The sequence below is a fragment of the Rhinolophus ferrumequinum genome, chromosome 2, assembly GCF_004115265.2.
Source record: "Rhinolophus ferrumequinum isolate MPI-CBG mRhiFer1 chromosome 2, mRhiFer1_v1.p, whole genome shotgun sequence".
NCBI lineage: Eukaryota > Metazoa > Chordata > Mammalia > Chiroptera > Rhinolophidae > Rhinolophus > Rhinolophus ferrumequinum.
In genome coordinates this window covers 41707012-41731719 of record NC_046285.1, presented here as the reverse complement: position 1 = coordinate 41731719, position 24708 = coordinate 41707012, and the positions used below count along the sequence as shown (strand labels likewise).

At 36.8% G+C, this 24708-nt stretch overlaps 1 pseudogene; it reads left to right on the top strand.

Annotated features, from left to right (window-relative positions):
* Nucleotides 1-21371: 21371 nt before the first annotated feature.
* On the top strand, nucleotides 21372-22702 carry LOC117032678 (60S ribosomal protein L4-like; annotated as a pseudogene).
* Nucleotides 22703-24708: the final 2006 nt, after the last annotated feature.

The following is a 24708-nucleotide window of genomic DNA, read 5'->3' as shown; positions in this document are numbered from 1 at the left end:
CTCTGGGAAAATATATCATGCTTCTGGAAGATTCTTTTTAAATGTCATTATCTACTCCAGCCACATAGCATCCAAACTCCGCTACCATCAGGAGAGCCCAGGCCCTGTTGCGTGGTTGTGGGGACAGAGCCACAATCAGTTTCCAGGCTCTCGGCCTCACGTGGAAAGGTGCTGGCTCAGGTAGTAAATGGCCATCAACTGTGATTGGATGGCCATCAGCTGTGGCTAGTTGGCCGTCAGCTGTAACCAGTGAGCCATTGGCCACTAATATAACTGCCGTGGCTATGCTAGCAACAAATGGGAGCTAGCAAGAAGATGGTGGCTGAGTCTGCAAGCGGCGCAGTGAGGGTTGCGGATCCTGTGGCTCCTGTTTCCTGTGTCTCCAACCCAGCCTCCAGTGAGAATATAGTGGTGTGATTCTCCTACCTATGACTCCGTGGGTGTTCCTTTTTGGCCTCACCATATCCTGCGTTCTTATATAGGGAGCGGGACCAGAGACCCCGCAGGCCGCCCCGCACGACAAATGGTGCAGCGAGCAGGGTCTCCCGCACGACAGTGGTGTAGAGCTCTATCATATTACACCACCTCTTGTCTCACAACCTATTTCTGGGCTCTTTTGTATGCATGCAAAAGTGGGTTTCTTTCTCCTGGAGAGCTGGCAGGCACCCTGCGGTCTGATTCCTCTTGTCTCTGGACATTAGACACTCTGTTGCCAATGAAAAGCCATCAGAGAAATCATGTAGATCGCAGTCTTGAAAATTTCACTTTTATCTCAGTCAATTAGCATGTTTTTCCTTTTTTTTTTTTTTTTATTCCTACTGTCAGCACAGAAAGATGACAAGGTAAGGAAAATGTGAAGTTAATGGTTATGGAAAGGCAACCTAGAAATAGGGAGTCATGCAGTTTAGTTTTCAGTAGTAAAAAGACACACTTCTACTACTGGTTTCTCTCCCACGAAAGATTAGAGACACTCCTACAACTGTTGCTAAGAAGTGAAATCCTCTTGGATAAATCTCACTTTTCTATTGTCTTTTATTATGAAATAAGGGGTGTGTTATATCAGAACACTTCAATTTTTCTGTTTAGTGCCAAAGCTCTCAAGCTGTATCACACGTTATTTGCCTTCATATTCTTGCCTAAGTACTCTCTGTAGTCTGCTCCACCTCTTTCATCTTATTGAATTCTTTCTCAAGTGTCACCGATGATCTCCTAATAAATCAAGTCCAATCACACCTGTTTTCGTCCTCCTGACCTCTTTATGGCTTTGACACTGCTGAGCACCTGCTCTCTCTTTCTTGGTTTTCTCTTGGTTTCCATGACATTGTATCCCTTTGTTCACCAAATCCAGTGAATGATTCTTTGCTGGCTCTTCTCCTTTCTCCCATGACCAAAGTATGGGTTTCTACCAAAGCTATGATCTCAGTCTTCTGCTCTTCTTTATCTACACTTATTTCATCTTCACATCTTCCTGAACATTCTTCTATAGAGACCCCAGTTGCTGATCCCAATGCTGCTTATTCAAACTACAATAATTTAATTCAAACTTCTATGGAGCATTGTGGGGACAGAGCCAGGAGTGCAGTTTCCAGGCTCTCACCCTCACGTGGAAAGGTGCTTACTCGGGTAGTAAATGGCCATCAACTGTGATTGGATGGCCATCAGCTGTGGCTAGTTGGCTGTCAGCTGTAACCAGAGAGCCATTGGCCACTAATACAACTGCCGTGATTACGCTAGCAGCCAAATTGGGGCTAGCAAGAAGATGGTGGTTGAGCTAGCAAGAGCGGATTGCAGTTAGCAAGTGAGGTTGGTTGACAGAAAGAACTGGATGGCAGGTTGTGGATAGTGTAGCTCCTGCTTCCTGTGTCTCCAACTCAGCTGCCACCAAGAATATAATGACTCCCCTATCTATGGGTGTTCCTATAGATAGGTGTTCCTTTTTGGCCTCACCATATCCTGCTTTCTTATGTGGGGAGCGGGACTAGAGACCCCGCAGGGCAACCTGCATGGCAAGCATTTTTATTTGGATAACCAGCCAATGACATCTTAAATTCACCTTAGTTTCAATGTGCTCAGAGTTTGCCTACTCATTTTCTCTTCTCTCCTCCCACTTGGGTGCACTTTATATCTCCGCCAAATGGCATCCTTCCAAACCAATCTACATAATAATTTTGGCCAACTCCAAAGCATCCTGCAAACTACTGCATTAGTTTAAGAACTTCTAAAGATTTCAAAGCCTACTACATTAAATTGAAATTCCTGTACATAGCCTTTAATGTTTTTCACATAATGCATTAATTTATCTAATTTTGGTGTCCGTGACTTTTCAATATAGGCCATCATTGCTGGTCAAGGAAAGTCTCTTGATGATAAATATGCTTTTCTTGTAACCTCCATACCAGTTCTACCTCTCCAGGTTTTGTTCTTTCCTTTTAGGTGGAACTACTTTGCCTAGTCGATGCATCTATCAACTGATTCTAACTTCTCATAAGACAGACAGTTGTGTGATAATCAAGTATCACCTGGTAATAATCAGTGGTTTAAAGAGATGCATTTTAACCCAGTGGTTAAGAACTCAGTCTTGACTGAGAAAGACAAATACCATGTGATCTCACTTATATGTGGAATGTAAAGAACAAAATAAATAAACAAACAAAACAGACACAGACTCATAGATACGGAGAACAAACTGATGGTTGCCAGAGGAGAGGAGGGTTTGGTGGAAAAGGTGAAAGGATTAAGAAATGTAAATTGGTAGTTACAAAATAGTCATGGGATATAAAGTACAGCATAGAGAATATAGTCCATAATATTGCAACAACTATGTACAGTGCCTGGTGGGTATGAGACTAATCAGGGTGATCATGGCATAATTATATAAATGTCTAACCACTGTGCTGTACACTTGAAACTAATGTAAAATAATATTAAATGTCAACAGTAACTGAAATAAACAAATAAACGAAGGAAGGAAGAAAAGAAAAAGACAATCTGATTTAAAGGAAAATAGAAAAAAGAAAGAACTCAAGTCTTGAGAGTCAGTCAGAGTTCTGTTTGAAACACAACACACTTGTGGTGTGGCCTTGGGCAAGTTACTTAACCTCTCTTTGCTCCTGTTTCCTTATTTCTAAAATGGAAATAATATACTACCTACCGCATAGGGTTATTGGGGAAAAGACATGAAATAATGTAGGTGAACTACTTAGCATAGGGCCTGCCCTTTAATAAGTACTCAATAGTTATTAATTATCATTATAAAATGTATCTGTCTTCAATTTGCTGAACCAAATTTCACAATTAGTTGATTTAACAGATCAATCTCAGGTGGGAATGAACATAATAAGCATGTATTGAAGACTGAAAAGTACTAATGCTGAATATTAATGAGTTGCTGGAGACTGGAGGGTCGCACAAGCACAGATGCCGGGCAGATGACGGACCATGAGGGTAGGCCCTTCCCTATGTTTTTCACTATTGTGTATAAAGCAGAGAACAGTGAAGAGAAAATGATTAGTTCTTCCTACATATGTGTTGAATGAACTATACACAATCCCCAAATTTGGAGTTTGAATCTAAGACTTAATGAATCTCTCAAGTTAATGTTTCTAATTAGTAAGTTTCTGAAAAGCCATGGAGACCCCTTTCAGAAACTGGTCTAGAACTCTTCCTCACTGTGGATCACAAAGAACTCTTCCCAGAGGGTAACTGAGAGGACATGAGTAATTGGGTTTACAGTTTGGTGTCTTCACTTACCAGCTTGGCCTCCATCTTCCATTTCATATTGTAAGAGATTCTCCTTGAAAATAGTCCAGCAGTAATGCTTTATAAATGATTATTAGTTTCAAATAATCCCCTAGGAAAGGACATGATGCAACCACAGAAAAAGTATTAGAAAATACTTTATATATGATAAAACTTTAATGATTTCATACAACAACTTGTCCCAAAGTATCTATAACATCAAAATTAAAATAATAATATATCTACGTTGATTCTCTAATTATATGCAGGCAGCATGCATTTCATAAGTGTATGTCATGCAGGGTGTCATGTGGGGTCTCAGCTCCCACTCCCCACATAAGAACACAGGATATGGTGAAGCCAAAAAGGAACACTCACGGAGCCATAGATGGGAACTCATACCACTGTATTCTCACTGGTGGCTGGGTTGGAGACACAGGAAGCAGGAGCTACACTATCCGCAATCCGCCATCCGCTTCTCTGCCAACCAACCCACTTGCTAGCTGCAATCCGCCCTGCTAACTGCAATCCGCGCTTGCTAGCTCATCCAACATCTTCTTGCTAGGCCCCATTTTCTGATAGTGTAGCCACGGCAGTTATATTAGTGGCCAATGGCTCACTGGTTACAGCTGACGGCCAACTAGCCACAGCTGATGGCCATCCAATCACAGTTGATTGCCATTTACTACCCGAGTGAGCACCTTGCCACGTGAGGCCAAGCACTTGGAAACTGTACTCCTGGCTCTGTCCCCACAGTGTATAAGGACATCTGGTCCCTAGATAAAATTGTGAAATGAAGCAAATTTCCTTAGTACCCTCCACATTTCTTTCTGGGTCCTTCTCCCACATCTTAACTGTTTTTTCTCTATTTCACTCTTAGGAACAGTTCTCAGGCTGACAAAAATAAAAGCCCAGCCAATGCAGTACCACACACAGGCTCACCTTCTTTCAAAGTTTTTCAGGGTCCCAGATCACACTTTATTTTTCTCTGTCCTACTCTTGCTTTGTTTACACCTCCCATTCCTCCTAATACCTGAACAAAGAAGTAATTGATCATGGTAAAAGCTATGCATACTGGAGTGTGAATGACTGAGATGCTCAAAATATGAGCTAATTAACACACTTTGAATCGCTGATTTTTGAGCTGTCAGAATCTTAAATTTGGGTATCTCATGTAAGTCCTCAATTGACTTCTTAAAACTTAATCACAAGGAGGTTCATCAATTCTCCTTCACCTTATTATGCTTTGAAGGACAAGCAGATAACAGCATTAATTATTTTCAAGCAGTCATTGTAGTCGTCTGTTTAGTAATACGTAGTGACTATGATTAAGCCAACTTTCCCTCTGCCACTATCAGGGTAGGGTATTAAATGCCATCCAGTTGTTTGGTTCAATCTCCTCCACATTTCTATTTGCAGAGAATTTTTCTAAGTACTATTACACATGATTATTTTTGTGAAAAATTATAAGACATGGTCCCTTCAATGTTATTCAATTTTCAGCTTTCATTTTTCTTGTACTGGGATTCACAAGCCTTTTTTAAAAGGTCCAGATAATACATATTTCAGGCTTTGTTGACCAAGAGGCAAAATCAAGGCTATTGTTTGACATAGTTACTTATATAACAGGAGCAAACACCAATTCCCCCACATATTTTATTCATAAAATTAAAAACTTACTCATGAACACTGAAATTGCATTCCATGTGATTTTTATGTGTCACAAAATATTCTTTTAATTTTCTCCCACAACCATTTAAAAATATAAAAACCATTCTTAGCTTGTGGTTCTAAAAAAACAGACTGGGAGAGGTGAATGGGGTGGAATGGCAGGAGTGGTAGATTTGGCTGTAGTTTGTTCAAAATAGTTTGAGGAAATACCAAATCCATTAATCTAAGTTCTTACCTTTATAAAGGAAATAAAACTTACTATCAAATATCTGAGTTGGGTACCCATGATCCGCAAAGTTCTGTAGATACTATGCAAGGTATTTTGATTAGGATTCTCTTGAGTGGTGGCAAGTCACAAAAAGCTAAATTAGGTCAGCAGTAGCAAAAGAGGGGATGTGTTACAGGCTAAGAAAAGAGGACCAGTAGCAGAACCGATGTTAGAGATGGTTTCAAGTGGGACTTGAAGCACTATAAGGATTTCCTATCTCTGCCTTCTCTTTCCTTTTCTCCGAGTGTAGATTTCATTCTTGGCTACTGCTGAAGGGTCTTCTCCATGTGGTGGGGGATACAGATAACTACAGGCAGCTTTAGGCTCACATACCAGCTTGCGTATCTCAAGAAGATAGTTTCTCTAGCTCTTGCTCAGTCTATAAAATCCCAGGAGAATCACTGTAACAGATGCTGTCAGAACTTCACCTGTATCCTCTCAGGGTCAAGTCCATTTCTCAAGCACACATCTCCCAGTGCATTGTCAGTCCCAGCAGCCAATCCTTAAAGGCCTTAACCTCAGGTGGCTGGAACCAGCTTGGCCTGCCCACACAGATTGCCAGCAGTGTCTGGAGATCTATATCCCTGGCCGATAGCCTTTAAACAATGACTGACAGGTGTGGCAATATACTTTAACACCCTTACCGCAAAGTGAGATATAGCCTACAGTTTTCAGAGCCTTCCTACAGTACTGAGCTAAAGGTACTTGGGTAGAGAAGAGTTAACATAGCATTGCTGAAACTGCTAGCCTTAAAAATGTCCCGTTCCAAGGTTGGCCCTTGGCTGGTATCTGGGATCATGGATTTCAGGAAGGTTTTCAATATTCCCTGATCAGAATCGCTGTACCTAAACTGTTTGTATCAACAATATGGCTCAGACTGAACACCTACGTTCTTTCTAGGGGATTAGGACTTTGATTAGTGCTAGGCAGAAGGTACGTATATGACCAGCCCCCAGTAAAAGCTTTGGGCACTCACCTTAATGAACTTTTTTGGTTAGCAACATTTTATATGTGTTGTCATGATTCATTTATTGGAGAAATTGAGTGTCCTGTGTGACTACATTGGAAGAGGACTCTAGAAAGCTTATACCTTGTTTCCTCTGAACCTCACCCTATACACCCCTTTTTCCTTTGCCCATTTTGCTTTGTTTCCTTTCACTGTAATAAATCATAGCAGTAAGCATGATTATATGCTGAGTCCTGTGAATCCTCCTAACAGATCATTAAATTTGGGCACGGTCTGGGGGACCCTGACACAGTACCCTTTATAGGAACCTGCCTGATACTGCAACCTTGCTTGGTGTTCTCTTCTCCCCAGAACCATTTCCCTCCTCTCCAACTTTTCTCTACAGTTTTCTTAGAATATTTCCTAATAAATCACTTCCATAGCACTCCTCATTTCAGGCTCTACTTCTGGAGAATCCAATCTAAGCCAAATTCTGATTATTTCAAGCCTAAATAATGACTGTAATCAGGAAAACAAGGTGTTCTGACTGTTCATGTCTTGACCACGTGCTCAGATCTGTACCAGGGAGTAAAGGGCTTCTTACTAGATGTAGGAAGAAGGAAGGACACACTGGACAAACACAAGTAATAACTAAACCACAGATCATATGGCCTTTTCCTAGATCTAAAGATTTATATAGTAACAGAATATGATATTCTTGAAGGAATATCCTGATCTGAAAATACCCTTTTGTCCTTTATTGCCATTTTTTTCACAAAGCATGATTTTATTACCTCACAAGAGCTACCATATATGCAGTAAGAAAAAAACCAAAGCCTTATAGAAATGAAGATGTCTGCCATTTTACAAACCTTCCTCATAGCTAAGTGACTTGCAAACCAGCTTTTCAAAACCTAACTCAAATTGTGCCTTGAGAAAATGAAAAATTCTTTTCTATTACAAAATGTCAGTGGAAACTGAACATTAAATCCATAAAATCCAAAGATATATTTGACCTAATTTATAAGGCTGAAATTCTGTCATAAATTTATTGATTTTTTAAAAATAGCACTAACTAGGTGGAGTGTCACACCTGCCCCATGCATCCCTTATCCATAAGCATTTTCTCAGTAGGTGTTTCCCTCTTATCTTTCATCAATCTACTCCGGGAATATTTCCTTCTCATTTCGTTTTATTTTTTTCTTAATTAGGACTTATTTTATCCATTTATTAAAAGGTCTGATTATAAAAGAAATATATTCACATTGAAAACATTTAAAAAGATATAGATATGTGTGAAGTGAAAGTAAAAGACACCTATAATCTCACCTACTAGAGATAAGCATGGTTAAGGCTTTTTAATAAATATATATGTATGTGCTTGCCAAAAAAGAGGTTCATACAACTAACACTATCTTGTCATTCACTTTTTTACACTTAAAAAATATATATGTCACAAGCATCTTCCTAGGTCATGATAACTGCACAGAAATCTACCTCATTTTTAAAAATAATTATATAGTATTCCATGTTATGATTATCACCATGTATTTAACTATTTCTCTATAAATAACATTTAGGTTGCTTCTCATTTTTCACTACCAAACAATTATGCATGGTACATATCCCTTTAAGAGTTTGTGGTGCAATTTAACCTGTAGCACATGGGCTTACAGTATCCTATTACTGTAGGATAAATTCCTACAAGTTGAATGGCTGAATTAAAATGTATGCAAAATATATTTAGAGTTTTGAAAATAATTTCAAAATTGACTCAAAAGTGTCTAGACCAATTTTAATCCCTTCACTAGTGTACAAAAGTGCCAGTTTCTCTGTACTTTCATCAAAATTAAGTATTTTAAGTGTCAAAACTTTTCCAGTATAACAAGAAAAATATACTTTTAATTTGCATGTTTTGATAATTAGTGACTTTGAGTATCTTCTGAACTGTTGGTCATTTATATGTCTACCTCAATATATTATTTTTTCACATAATATTCCTATTTTTAAATGAAACTAATCACTTTTTTCTAATAGGAGCACTTTATAAATTTTGGATATTAACCCTTTATCAATCATATGTAATATAATATTTTTTCCTATTTTCTTTTGCACTTTAGTGTTCTTAATGCAAATGTTTTTTATTGCAGACTCTAATAGTTTTCTGTTATCCAATTTGTTTATTTTATTCTTATGGTCTCTCACTTTGTTATCATGTTAATAAAGGTCTTTCCCACATCCATATTACAAAAATATTTTCCTGTATTTATAATAAAACTGGTACAATGCATGCATCTTTCTCTTTGCATCACTTTATTTCTACTTTGAAGCTTCACCTTTAAAATATGTGTCCCTTATCATCAAATCCCACTTAATCATCACTTACTCTTGCTAAGTACATTTCTTTCCTTTCATCTTTGCTCAAAGCCAATCCTCCATTCTCATAAATTCCTTATCTGAGTTGTACCCAATTTACCTAATTGGTTCCTCTCTATCCATCTAAGGCTTAAGGGAAGGAGCATGCTTTTTCAAGTACAGATTCATTACTTACATGCGGAGGATGAGTTCTGCCCTTTTCACATAATGCTTTCCTTTCCAACTAAATTGGTGGGGACCATGTTTCTTGCCCTATCACACAAAAATTCCAATTTGCACTCATGTTTCATGTTGCCCTTTTAACGAATCAAGTATGCCCCAAATTGAAGCACTGCCCCCTGTCTCTGCCTTTGTCCTCATCTTAGTTGGGTTCCTCATCTTCCTTATTTGTATTAGTGGCATTTAGGTGGCTAATGTATTCATTTCCCAGGGCTGCCATAACAAAGTACCACAAACTTGATGGCCTAACCAACAGAATTTTATTCTTGCACCATTCCAGAGGGCAAGGAATCCAAAATCAATGTATTGGCAGGGTTGGTTCTGAGGGCTAGGAAGGAGAAGTCTGTTCCATGCCTCTTTCCTAGCTTCTGGTGGGTTGCTAATGATCTTTGGCACTCCTTGTTTTATAGAAGCATCATCCCAAATCTGCCTTCATCTTCATATGGTGTTCTTGTGTGTACTCTGTGTCTGCATTTTCCCTTTTAATTAGGATACCAATCATATTGCTCCAGTATAACCTCATCTTAACTAACATCTACAACATCCCTATTTCCAAAGAAGGTCACATTCTGAGGTATTAGACGTTTAGACTTCAAGATGTGAATTATGGGGGGAACACAATTTAACCTGTAGCACACGGGCTTAAAGCTACAAAAGTATCTTTGTCACTTACCCTTCCAACCTGTCACCCCTCAGCAATATGAGATCATCTCCCAGATCCTACACAATGTCCCGTTATCATCCCTATCTTTTTAGCCAATAATTCAGGTTCTCATTACCCATTCCTGCACTAGTACAAAAGTCTCCTAATTTCCACTACTCCGTTTATCCTACACCCCAGAAATATACTGATCCTCTTAAATTACAGCTGGTAAATTTTCATAACCTATAAAATAAAATACAAGTAGCTTACCTTGTCATTCCAGACAGTGATTCTTAGGCTTGGGTCCCCTAGAAAGCAAAGCCTGAGACAAGGACTAGAATTCATGTAGTTTAATTTTGGAAGACACCTTAACGAACATAATTATGATCTGAGGAAAGTGAAATAAGAAAGGAGGAAATGCCAATTCAAAGATATGTTATTGTGCAGGTTGATGCTACGGGGCTTGATCCAATTCTCTTGGGGACTCGCTGAGGAAACAAGGAGACTAAGTCTCAGAAATGCCCACCTGACAGGCAAAAGAGATAGATATTTATCCATAAGCTCTCAATCCTCCATCCCCTATTGCTCAAAGGTTGCCCCGTATACTTGTGTCAGAATAGCTGAGAGATACTTCTGCGTGAGGCATAGGAGCCCCACATCATGAAATAAGAGACAGGTTCTGGAGCCGACATGACATACTGTCAGGTTATGCTTTTTTGCAGTTGGTGGCAGGAGCAACTGGAGTAAATAGGTGGGTCAATATGATGTGAATTTGCATTAGGAACTTACAGTACAAGTGGGAAGAAATACAGGCTTTGTCCTGAAGTCAGAGTTATGAATCTCTAAAGCCCATGTTCATCATTTCTGCAGGGAAACCACAGAGGAAATAACCCACGGGGAGTTCCTTTCCAGTGCAGATAAAAGATGGCCAGCTTCCTGGGGCAGAACTTGAAAGTTTTCTTGGCCACTGTCAACAATGTCAGTGGTCTCAACAATGATGTTCATGTCATTAATGCTGGCGAGGTCTTTATAAGACACAGGGAGCACAAGACAAGGAAGGGATGTGGGTAATGAGGTGAGAAAAAGTGACACGTGCTGTTTGGGAAACGTTGAGTTGGAAGTGCCACAGGGCAAGTCAGATGGTAATGTTCATCAGACAGCGAGGAATTGGAGTTTAGGAGCTTGGGTGTGGGCCGGAACTGAAAATTAGAAAGCCATCTGTAAGGATTTCTTCATTTAAAAAAGTCAGAAACATGGTTAAAACTATCAATGGCAATTAGGAAGAAAAAGAAAGACGCCAAATAAAATAAGTGAAGTAACATTTGTATTTTAATTTGGTAAGATGAAGTATCAGAGAATGAGTTATAAGATAGATAAAATAACTAGTGGAATGAAAAGAAGATTGGTCACAGAAATCAAGAAAAAAGAATTTTAAGAGGACGCCAATGATGTCGAATGCTGCGGGGCTGCAAGAGGCCAAAGGAACTGAATGTAACAGTTGTGGGCTGTCTATGCTGGTAAACCAAAGGGGATTGTTGGGGCAAATATCCAGATGATTGCATAAAACCTGTATTGAATGCCTGCCAAATACTTGATGTTGTGTTACCTGACACTTTACGTGTCCCAAGAAGTTTATATTATAGTTGGGAATGTATGACTAGAACCTGATAACAACATAATAAAACTGAGTTATGTCTTCTTAACATTTGAGGGTGGAGGGAGGGGTACAGTATCCATTGTATAAAAGTTCTATACTTTTTTAAGGAAACCTTTTATTTTAAGATATTTGGAGAGTAAAAAGCAGTTGTAAGATACAAGAAGAGAGATCCTGTGAGCCCTTTTATCCAATCTCCCCTAATGCTAACATCTTATAAAACTATAGTACAATATCACAACCAGGATGTTGACATTGATAGATGCGTAGTCAAGATACAGAACATTTCTATGCCCTGTTTTTGTGTGTGCTGGGTAATATTCAATGGTATGGATTTACCAGTTTATTTAACCATTCACCATTTGGGTCATTTCCAGACTGGGCTATTATAACAAAGCTACAATAAACATTAGTGTACAGGTTTTTATATGAACATGTCTTCACTACTCTGGGATAAATGCCCAAGTGCACAGTTGTGAGTCACATGGTAGATGTATGTTTAGTTTATAAAGAAACCGCCAAACTGGGTGGCTATATCATTTTATATTTTCACCAACAATGTATGAGTGATTCAGGTTTTTCCACATCTTTGATAGCCTTTGGTCTTACCACCAGGATTTACTTTAGCCATCCTGATATAGTGATATCTCACTGTGGTTTTAACTTGCATTTCCACAATGGCTAATGATGTTAAACATGCTTATTATCTGAAATGCTTTGGTGAAATGACGTTTTGTGTCTTTTGCCCAAGTTCTAATTCAACTGTTCCCTTTCAGACTGTTGGATTTTGAGTTCCTTATATATACCAGACACCACATGCCAAATATGTGATTTGTAAATATTTTCTTCCACCCTGTAGTATGTCTTTTCATCCACTTAACAGAGTCTTTTATAGAGCAAAAGTTTTTAATTTTGACGAAGTGCAATTTATCGGTTTTTTTCCCCCCTTTTAATGTTCATGCTTTGGTGTCAAATATAAGAACTCTGACTAGCCCTAGAGCCTAAACATTTTCTTGTATGTTTGTTTCTTAAAGTTTTATAGTTCTGTATTTAATATTTAAGTCTGTAATGCCTTTTGAGTTAAATTTTTTATAAGGTGTGAGGCTTACATTAAGATTTTTCTTTTCCCAGTTGCTCTAGCACATTTGTTGAAAAGGCTTCTTTCCTACTTTGCATTGCTTTTGCACTTTTGTCAAAAATTAGGTGGGGTTCTTTTTTTAGGTATATTTCCGGGTTTTCTATTCTGTCCATTGATCCATGTATCTGTATCCACCAATACCACACTGTCGTGATCACTATGGCTATATATAATATCTTGAAACTGGGTAGATTGATTTCTCTTGCTTTCTTCTTTTTTTCACCTATTTTTCCTTTCTTTTCTTTTCTTTTCTTTTTTTTAGCTTTCCATGTATATTTATGAGAAATCTTGTCTATATCTACAAAAAGTGTAACTGAGATTTTTATAAAAATTACATGATACCTTTATATCAATTTGCGAAGAAATGACAACTTTACTATATTGAGTCTCCCAATCCATGAGCATGATAAATGTCTCCATTTATTCAACTTCTTTAATTTCTTTCAGTGCAATGAAGTTTTCATCAGAAAAGTCCTATTCATAGATTGCACCTAAGTACATCAGTTTGTAATGGTATTGAATTATTATAACTTTTATTATATTTTTAATTTCAGTGCCCATGTGTTCATTGCTAGTATACAGAAATTCAATTGATTTAGCATATGTTTCTTGTATTATGTGACCATGCTAAACTCGCTTATTAGATCTAGAGTTGTGTTTTTTTGAGGGTAGGTTTTTCCTTTTTTTGTTTTTTGTTTTTTGTTTTTGAGATTTTCTACATGGATAATTATACAATCTGTAAATAGGGATAGTTTTACCACTTTTTTTCTGTTCTATATTCCTTTATTTCCTTTTCTTGTTATATTGCACTAGACAGAACTTCTACCATTATGTTGAATTAAGAGTGATAACAGTAGACAACTTTACCTTGTCCCTTATCTTATGGGGAAGGCATTAAGTCTTTTATCATTAGGTGTAATGATAGCTATGGCCTTTTAGTAAATGCTCTTTATTAAGTTGAGGAATTTCCTCTCTATGCCTATTTTTTGGAGAGGTTTTATCATGTGTGGATATTGAATAAGTTCCTCAATTAAAAATATTAGTCACTTATTTACATATTTGGGTTCTTTTCAATTTTACACTATTACACAAATGTTTAAGAAAGCCTCAGGCAAAGGAGAGACTTGAGGAGGATAGAGGGCAGGGAGAGATGAACAAATTCAAGTGAGAGGGAATTCTATGAGCAGGGAAAACAAACCACTGAAGGAGAAAAATAAGGGAGAATTTTGTTTCTAAATTGTTTAGGTTGACTGTGTATACATCTGATTGACTATTTATTTGTCAGATGCCACTGTATTTAGCCTATTTTATCTTCTCCAAACCATATGACCTCGGATGAGTCTTTGAAACAGAATAATCTAATAGAAAGACAATAGAATAGGGATGCAAAAGATACAGGCACTATTGACACTTACTGGGTATATCTTGCTTAAGACCTCTGTTCTCACTAATCTCCTGCTTCAATATCTCTGAGATGGCACAGAGATGACACCAATCTAGTAGTACCCTTGAGAATATCAATTAAGGCCCTTTAATTAAACATAAGCCATTTTTCCAAAACATTTTGTCAGTTATTTGGCCATTAAAAAAAATATTTGGCACTAGGCTGAGTCTTTCATATTTTAAACAATTGCTCACTTTTTAATTTATGTATTCTTTCTAATCCCAAACATACAAAATTGAGTTTTTAACTTTACTGAGGTATAATTAATATATAAAAAATTGTACATATTTAATGTATACATCCTGCTGAGTTTAGATGTACACATATACTCATGATGCCATCACCACAATTCAAGGTACTAAATATATCTATAACCTCAAAACATTTTCTTGTGTTCTTTTGTAATTCGTTTTGTTTTTGTGTGAAAAGAACAATTAAATGGGAGACGTATCCTCTTAACATATTTTAAAGTACACGATACCATACTCTTAACTGTAGGTACTATATTGTGCAGCAGATGTCCAGAACTTCTCATCTGGAAGAACTGAAACTTTATACCCACCGAGCAACAGTGCCCCATTAGCCCTCCCATTAGCCCCTAGAACAACATAGAAATAATAGAAAAGGCATATTACTTATTTTATATTCTTTTCCCAGGGTTTTATTGTTTCATTTTTTTATATTTTTAATATTTTTATAACTATTATATAAATATTACAAAAATATGTAATATACAATTATATATTTTTAATATTTTATTATTTAGGAGTTTAGATTTGCTAACCCCCCAACCCCCCATTTACTGCTACATGCTGTTCTCATGAAACTCATCTAAGTCACTTTTCGGGAAACTTGTTTAAATTGCTTTGTGTGAGAGATACAAACTCTTTCAAAAGCCACTTTCTCAAGAGTACTCTTAATAAACTAATTTGTAAAACAGACAAAAAGAAAAGGAAGTACTCTCCATATAGAATAAATTATACCAGCTTTCAACTACAAAGGGGTAACATTGGGAGACGGTGATTTTATAGAATAAATAGTTAACCTACGATTGGAGACAATCTGGTCCTGGGACAAGTCTTACACTCTCTATACATACACTGTAACTTCTCTTTCTTTCTGCTTTGGTTTTGTAGAAGGAAGAAATAGGCAACCTGAGAGAGGGAGTTGAAGGCCGTGTAGAATTACATTAGCAGTTGGCTATAATAAAAGAATGACTTAAGCTAATATACGAATATCTTAAAAGAGAGAAAGTGTCAAGTCCTTTAGATACCAAGATAACCTGAATTTTTACATCTACTTACCACGCTTTGGTACATATCTCCATCTTTATTTCCTTTACATATAGAATAGTGCCTGGTAATTGGTGGGCTTTTGATGAATATTTATGAAATAGATTTTTAAAAATCAATAAATAAAAAGAAAAAGATAAACTTAAGAGTAGCAAGATACAGGTATTTAGTAAAAATCTAGGAATTATTTTAATTTTATTAAGCTAGGATTGATAATAAATAGACAATGGGGTATACTGATGTATATTACCTGATTTATTAAAAGGGTATTAAAAATAAAAATGTAAACAAGAATAAAACCTTTTCAGATCACTCTTGAATTTCTTCATTAAACATCACTTTTTGACATTACATTATAGATTTATTTATTTGTATTTATTATCCCTATTTCTCAGTAGTCTATAAGATTTATAAAGGTAGAAACTTTGTTTTACTCACGGCTGTATTCCCAGCACCTAGAACAGTAATGGCATATGAAACGTCCATAATAAATATTTGTCACATGAAAGAGTAGTGGAAGGAGACCTGTATATAATGATATGTAAAGATCTTGAAAACATTTTTAAAAAATAAAACAGAATTCTTAATAGGTGAGTGGGATGGCAAGCTGTGATTAAGGGGGTATCTTCACATTTTAATCTATATGCTTATGCATTGCTTGAAGTTTTGGAAACAAGAATATAATTGAATATTTAGCATTTAAAAAACTACATTTCTAAAAAATTAGTTTTTACCTTATGTAATTATTTTCTAATCCCAATCACACAAAATGAGTTTTGAAAATAATAGACAATCATGGTTATTCTACATTCTTTTTTTTCCCAGTGTTTTCTAACTTTATTTCTAATAAGCAACTCTTGAGAAATTGGGAAGATTTGTTCAGCCAAACCTAAATTTGGTTTATTTTATCTGTTAATTCAATTATTCAACAATTACTCACATAAGACACTGTGCTAAAGACGTGGAGGGATACAAAATGAAGTACATCTCATATATGTAAAGAGCTTGGACACTGTCACTTCCATCTTCACAACATAAAACAGCTGAGAAAAATTAAAATTAATGACTTGGGCAGGCCCATTAAAGTCAAAGGATAAACTGTCACCCTGAAATTTGGAAAGACCTGCAAATATCCAGAATAACAGCCAAGTTCATCTTATGAGCTGGAGTAGTTAGCCACGAGAGCCAGTAGGAATGCTTAAATGGTAATTTTGATGAATTGCTGGAAGCTAAGTGTGAACTATTCTGAGTGAGAAACTCCTGGAAGCTACAGTCTTAGGGATGGGGTCATGCTTTAATGGGTTTGCATCTTCAGGAACACCAACAGGTTCTCATGGTGGAGACAAGAAAAAAAATCACTTCATTTTTCTGGCAATGGGAAGGCAAAAGTGACCATTTGGAAATATGCCCAGAGCATTCTCCATAACAAAGACCTGCTCTCAAGTAAAAAAACGACTTTACCCAGAGCCATATTTCAGCTGAGAGAGGGATACTGCACCAATCCCGACTACTTCTACCTTTTCTGTCTTATGTAAAGGCTGGTGGAGGAGGTGAGAAGGGGTGGAAGGGTAAAGATGAAGAAATACTTGTGAAGGTCACGTCCTATTGACACAGACCCACTAAAAGACTGAAATTTAATCAAAAGATTGTAGAATAATTCCTCTTTTCCACTCCATATCACAACATACACGGCTTCAGTATAATAGCAGTGGATTATAGCTGAAAGAGGCTTAGAATCTATTTAAGAAGAAATTGGTCTAAATATATCAATTAAAGGCAGAGATATCAGAGTGAATTCAAAACAAGCCCCAACTATACATAGTCTCAACAAGAACCCCACTTTAAATATAAAAACATAAATAATTTAGAAGTAAAAGAATGGAGAAAGATATAGAAAAGTGGACGTAGCCATATTCATTTCATATAAATCAGACTTCAGAAAAAGTATATTATCAGAGATAAAGAGAGACATTACATAATGATAAAGGGGTCAATTCTCCAAGAAGAAATAACAATCACTGATGTATATGCACCTAACAGTGTCAAAAGATGTGAGGAAAAAAACATAGAACAGCAAGGAGAAATGACAAATACACTATTGTTGCTGGAGATACAACATTCCTCTTCTAGTAATTGGTAGATCAAAAAGGCAGAAAATCATTAAGGATAGAGTTGACTCAAAGAACACTATCCAGCAACTTGATCTAATTGACATTTATAGAATTCGAAATCCGACATCAGAATACACACTCTTCTTAAACGCTTATAGAAAATTCACCAAGATATACCACACTTTGGACTATTAAACATACCTTAAAATTTTTTTAATAACAGGAGTCATGCAAAGTATCCTCTATGATCTCAATTGAATTAACACTGAAATCAATAACAGAAAGATTGGAAAAATCCCCAAATATTTGGAGGTTAAACAACACACTGCTAATAACACAGAGATCAAAAAAGAAATTGAAAAAGAAATTTCAAAACTATATTTAACTAAATGAAAAGGACAATACAGTGTATCAAGATGTGTGGTATGCAGTACGTGAGGGAAATCTGTAGCATTAAATCCATGTTTGAAAAGATAAAGATCATAAATTAATAGTCTAAGATTTCACCTTAGGAAACTAGAGAAAGAAGAGAAATTTAAGCCAAAGACAAGCAGAAAAAGAGAAATAATAATAAAAATTAAAGGAGAAATCAATAAAATTGAAAAACAGGAAAACAGACAAAATCAACAAAATAAAAACTGTTGTTTTGTTTTGTTTTTTAAATACCAATAAATTGATAAACCTCTAGCCAGGCTAATTAGGAAAAAAAGACAGAAGACACAAATTATTAGTATCAGAAATAAAAGATGTTTTAATTACTACTTACCGATGGCCATTAAAAGGATAATAAAGAAATATAATAGTATAATATATGGATTGAAAAGAAAGAAAGAAAAATCGTTCCCAGATGACATGATGGTTTGTAGAAAATCCCAGAAAGTTGGGAAAAAACAACAACAAAAAAACAACCCTGCAACTAATAATTGATTATGGCAAGATCTTGGGATATAATTATAATACATAAACTTTAATCATTTTCCTATATACCAGCAATGAAGAACTGTAATTTTAAATTAAGAATACAATACCATTTAAAATAGCAACAAGATTGAAATGCTTAGCTATAAATCTAACGAAATAGGTACAGGATCTCTATGTGGGAAACTATAGCATTCTCATGAAAGAAATCAAAGAAGATCTAAATAGAGAGATATTTCATGTTTATAAATTTAAAGACTGATTTTTTGTTGTTGTTTCAGGTATACAAAACAACATAGTGATTAGGCATTTATATACCTCACAAAGTGATAACTCCAATAAGTCTATTACCCATCTGACAATGTATGCAATTATTACAATACTATTGACTACATTCCCTATGCTGTACTTTATAGTCATGGGGACATGACTATTTTTTTAAACCAAGTTGACATTCAATATTATTTTATATTAGTTTCTGGTGTACAGTATAGTGATTAGACGTTTATATAATTTATAAAGTGATCCTCCCAATACGTTAGTACCCACCTAACACTATACATAGTTTTTACAATATTATTGACTATATTCACCATACTGTACTTTACATCCCTGTGACTATTTTGTAACTACCAATTTGTACTTCTTAATCCCTTCACTTTTTTCACCCAACCACCCAACCCCCCCTCCCATCTAGCAACCATCAGTTTGTTCTCTGTATCTATGAATCTGTTTCTGTTTTGTTTCTTCATTTATTTTATTCTTTAGATTCTACACACAGAGGGTGCCAAAAAAAGTACATACATTTTAAGAAAGGAAAACTGTATTAAAATTCTAATACTCAATATATACCAGTAACAAAAGATGAATATAAGTCACGTTTGACTTCTGCAATTAGAAGAGGTGCTCAAAGTGGTTACCATCAGCATCCAAACACTTCTGATTATGGCGAACTACTGCTTGAACTACGTTGACCAAAGTGTCCACTTGTATCATTTTTTTTTTGCACCCCCAGTATAAGTGAAATCATATGGTACTTGTCTTTCTCAGTCTAACTTATTTCCTTAGTATAATAACCTCTAGGTTCATCCATATTGTCCCAAGTGGTAAGATTTTCATTGTTTTTATGGCAAACTAATATTCCATTGTATATACACACACACACATATACACACACACACACACATCAGCATGTGCAAAGTTCTGACAATTAAGTTCGTGAACTCATCCTAAAAATGTGCTACACACCTCATTGCCGAATATCACTACAGTCACCTTCGAAGTACTCCCCTTGGGAAGCTATGCACCGATGCCAGAGCCTAGGTCACACTTCAAAGCAATTTTGGAACTCTTTTTCTGGAATGGACATCAGAGCTGTTGTCATAGTATGCTTTATGTCCTGAATATCATCAAAAGGTCCTCCTTTCAATATTTCCTTTATCTTTGGGTAAAGATCCTTTAAAGAAAGAAGTCATTGGGGGCCAGATCAGGTGAGTAGCGAGGGTGTTCCAATACAGTTGTTTGATTACTGGCTAAAACCTCTCTCATAGACCGTGCCATGTGAGCTGTACATTGTCGTGATGCAAGACCCATAAATTGTTGGTGAAACATTCAGGTCCTCTAACTTTTTCACACAGCCTTTTCAGCACTTTCAAATATTACACTTGGTTAACTGTTTGTCCATTTGGTAAAAAGTCATAACGAATAATCCCTCTGATATCAAAAAAGGTTAACAACATCTTTGCAACAAGTTCACAAACTTAATTGTGAGACCTTGTCTGTACCAATAGCCAAGATATGGAAACAACTGAAATGCCCATTAATAGATGATTGGATAAAGACTTGATATTGTTAAGATGTCAATTCTTCCCAACCCTATATATTCAATACAATCCTAATCAAAATCCCAGCAAGCTGTTTTATAAATGTCTATAAAGGGATTCTCAAGTTTATATGGGAAGGCAAAAAACCCAGACTAACCAGCACAACACTGAAGAAAAACAAAATTGGAAAACCGACACTATTTGACTTCAAGATTTATTATAAAGCTATAGTGATCAAGACAGTGTAGTATCATTGAAAAATAGGCACATCGACAAATGGATCAGAATAGAGAGCCCAGAAATAGACCCCCACAAATACAATCAACTGATCTTTGAAAAAGGCAGAAAGGCAATTTAACGGAGACAAGATAATCTCATCAACAAATGGTGAACAATCGGATATTCATTTGCAAAAATAATTAACCTAGACACAGACCTTATATTTTCATAAAAAAATAACTCAGAATGGATGATACACTTAAATGTAAATTTCAGGATAATAAAACTTCTAGAACAATAAGAGAAAATCTAGATGACCTTGGGTTTGATGATAAGTTTTTAGATACAACAAAAGCATGATCCTTTAAAGAAAAAATTAATAAGTTGAACTTTATTGAAATTAAAAACTTCTGCTCTGTGGAAAACATTGTTAAGAGGATAAAAATACAAGCCACAAGCTGGAAGGAAATGTTTTTGAAAGATATATCTGATAAAGGACAGATCCAAATTATACAAAGTCCTCTTAAAACTCAACAATAAGAAAACAAACAACCTGATTTAAAAATGGGCGAAAGACCTTCACAGACACTTCACCAAAAAGATATGCATATAGCAAATAACCATATGAAAAGATGCTCCACATCATATATCATCAGGTTAATGCAAATTAAAACAACAATAAAATAATATTACCCACCTATTAGAATGGTTAAAATACAAAACACCGACAACACCGAATGCTGGTGAGGATTTGGATCTGTAGGAACACTCATTCCTTGCTGGTAGGAATGAAAAATGTACAGCTACTTTGAAAGACAGTTTGTCAGTTTCTTTCGAAGCTAAATGCAGTCTTACCACGTGATCCAGCAATTGTACTCCTAGATTTGTGTTTACACAAGAGCTTGCATTAAATGTTTACTGCAGCTTTTCCTGTGGGAACCACCGGGTTGAGAGTAGCATGGCCGTCTCCTCTTCACACCACAGCATGTGCTTGTCCACTGATATCGGTATACTCCAAAAAGGGGAAATCATGTGGCAAAAATGTCACTTTGCCACTGTGTGCAAGTCTCTCATTCGACCAGATATTGTGAACTTCATTCACACCAACTTGGGCAAAAACAATAGACAGCCCTGTGCTGTCAGTGAATTAGCAGGTCATCAAACCAGAGCTGAGTTGTGGGGTTCTGACAGAGCTGTGTCTCAAATTCCCAGCGTTCAGGTGGTGGGAATCATTGCTCTGGCCAGGGTGCTTTTGGCAATACGTGTGGTGGGGGCCTCATGTTTGCACCAACCAAAACCTGGTGCCATTGGCACCGCAAGGTGAAAACCACACAGAAGCAATATGCCGTCTGCTCTGCCCTGGCTGCCTAGGCCTTACCAGGGCTGGTCGTGTCTAAAGGTCATCGTATTGAGGAAGTTCCTGGACTTCCTTTGGTGGCTGAAGGTAAAGTTGAAGGCTACAAGAAGACCAAGGAGGCTGTTTTGCTTCTTAAGAAGCTTAAGGCCTGGAATGATATCAAAAAGGTCTATGCCTCTCAGCGAATGAGAGCTGGCAAGGGCAAAATGAGAAACCGTTGTCATATCCAGGGCAGGGGACCTTGTATTATCTATAATGAGGACAATGACATCATCAAAGCCTTCAGAAATATCCCTGGAATTACTCCGCTTAATGTAAGCAAACTGAACATTTTGAAACTTGCTCCTGGTGGGCATGTGGGCCATTTCTACATTTGGACTGAAAGTGCTTTCTGCAAATTAGATGATCTGTATGGCTCTTGGCATAAAGCTGCCTCCCTCAAGAGTAACTATTACCTTCCCATGCACAAGATGCTCAATACAGACCTTAGCAGAATCTTGAAAAGCCCAGAGATTCAAAGAGCCTTCCAAACACCCACAAGAAGATTCATCATAGAGTCCTGAAGAAGAATCCACTGAAACACCTGAGAATCATATTGAATCTAAACCGACATGCAAAGATCCTGTGCCGGAACAGCATTCTTCGCCAGGCCAAGAACCACCAGCACCGGGAGGATAAAGCAACAACAGTGCTAAAAGCCAGCTGATGAGAAGGGGGTGCGGGCAAGAAGCCAGTGGCAGGTAAGAAAGGAAAGAAGGCTGTTGGCATTACAAAGCAGAAGAAGCCTACGGGGGCAAAAAGGCTGCAGCTACCAAGAAACCAGCACCTGAGAAGAAGCCTGTAGGAAAGAAACCCACCACAGAAGAAAATAAGTCTGTGGCATAAACTTAAATTTGTTTGTTCCATAAAGGTCAAATCGCTTTGGACAGTTAATTTTGAATAAAAGCCTGATCAAAGAGATAGGGAGAGCTTTACTCCAGCTTTACTCATAATAAATGCAAAACCTGAAGTAACCAAGACTTCCTTCCATAGGTGAATGGATAAGCCAACAAACTGTGGTGTATATCCATGAGACGGGGCATTATTCAGCAATAAAGAAAATGAGCTGTCAAGCCATAAAAAGATGGGGGTCACCTTAAATGTATATGGCTAAGTGGAGACAGCCAGTGTGAAAAGACTACGTATCGTTCCAGTTATATGACATAATGGAAGAGGCAAAACTATAGACTGTAAAAATACCAGTGGTTACCCGGAGTGTGGAGGGAAGGGAGAAGGGATGAACAGGTGAAGCAGAGTTTATTTTTGTTTGTTTGTTTCTTTTCTGGCAGTGAAACTATTCTATATGATAGTAGGCATGCTTTTTTTCAAAATCTATAGAACTTTATAGCACAAAGAGTGAACATTAATTCATGTAAATTAAAAAAAAAACTATTTAGAAGGGCAGAAGGTCTCAAAAAGGAATGCAGATTGTGACAAGTCAACCTAACTTTATTATAAATGTATGAAAACAGTTTCCTGAAAGGGGTGGGCAAAAGGTGCTGACCTAAGCAAACTTGAAAATGAGTAGAGCCTATAAAACTAGAGGAAAAGGAACTGCACAGAAACACAATACTTTAGTTGATGAAGTTGTGCTCCATGAGAGTATGGGTTAATAATTTTGAAACCACTGCATATGTACGCTGGATCTGAACAATTAAGTAACTGGGTCGTGGTTGGTGGGAACCAGGAATCTCCATGATGGAGTGGGAATCTACTGATAAACAATAGGATAAGGCTAGAATGACTCTTGTGGTAATGGATTAGACTTAGAGACGTCAGTATAAACTCACGTTGAGCTTAATATAGATAAGATGATTACATATAGAAATATTTACAGATATATGCATACAAGGTCTGACAAATAAGTTCGCGAACTTGTTGCAATGATATTGCTAACCTATTTTGCTATCAGAGGGATTGTTCATTATGAATTTGTACCAACTGCACAAACAGTTAACCAAGTTTACTATTTGGAAGTGCTGAAAAGGCTGCATGAAAAAGTTAGACAATCTGAACATTTCACCAACAATTCATGGCTCTGGCATCATGACAATGCACTAGCTCACACTGCACTGTCTGTGAGGGAGGTTTTAGCCAGTAAACAAATAACTGTTTTGGAACATCCTCCCTACTCACCTGATCTGGCCACCAGTGACTTCTTTCTTTACCCGAAGATAAAGGAAATATTGAAAGGAAGACATTTTGATGACATTCAGGACATCAAAGGTACATCTGATGGCCATTCCAAAAAAAGAGTTCCAAAATTGCTTTGAAGGGTAGACTAGGTGCTGGTGTCACCGCATAGCTTCCCAAGGGGAGTACTTCAAAGGTGATTGTAGTGATATTCAGCAATGAATTATGTAGCACTTTTTCTAGGATGAGTTCGCGAACTTAATTGTGTGACCTCTGGATTAAGATACATTCATATATTTCTTTGCTAGGTCAGCTGACAGGCCTAGAAACAATAGCATACCTGTTACAATGAGCACATTTAGCGTCCAGATCTTGGATTCTAATACCATTTTTTAATAAGAAGAACCAGGCCCTGGAGAAATGGCTGATTCTAGTATTTAGGCAGGAAATATACAAGATGTGCCTGGAGCACCTTATACTGCTAGGAGTAAGGAAGCTGGACCAATTTGAAGAACAAAATAAAGTGCTTTTGGACTATAACACAAAATATAAAATAAATATCCATAAGTCCATACTGATATAAATAAATTATTGAATAAATTAATAAATGGGGAAAACAGACAAATCTCTTCTAGAAAAGAATTCCAAATAATTTACGTAGATATTCCACCCTCAAGTAGGGGACCATAAATTCCCACTCCCTGTGTGGGTTGCACACA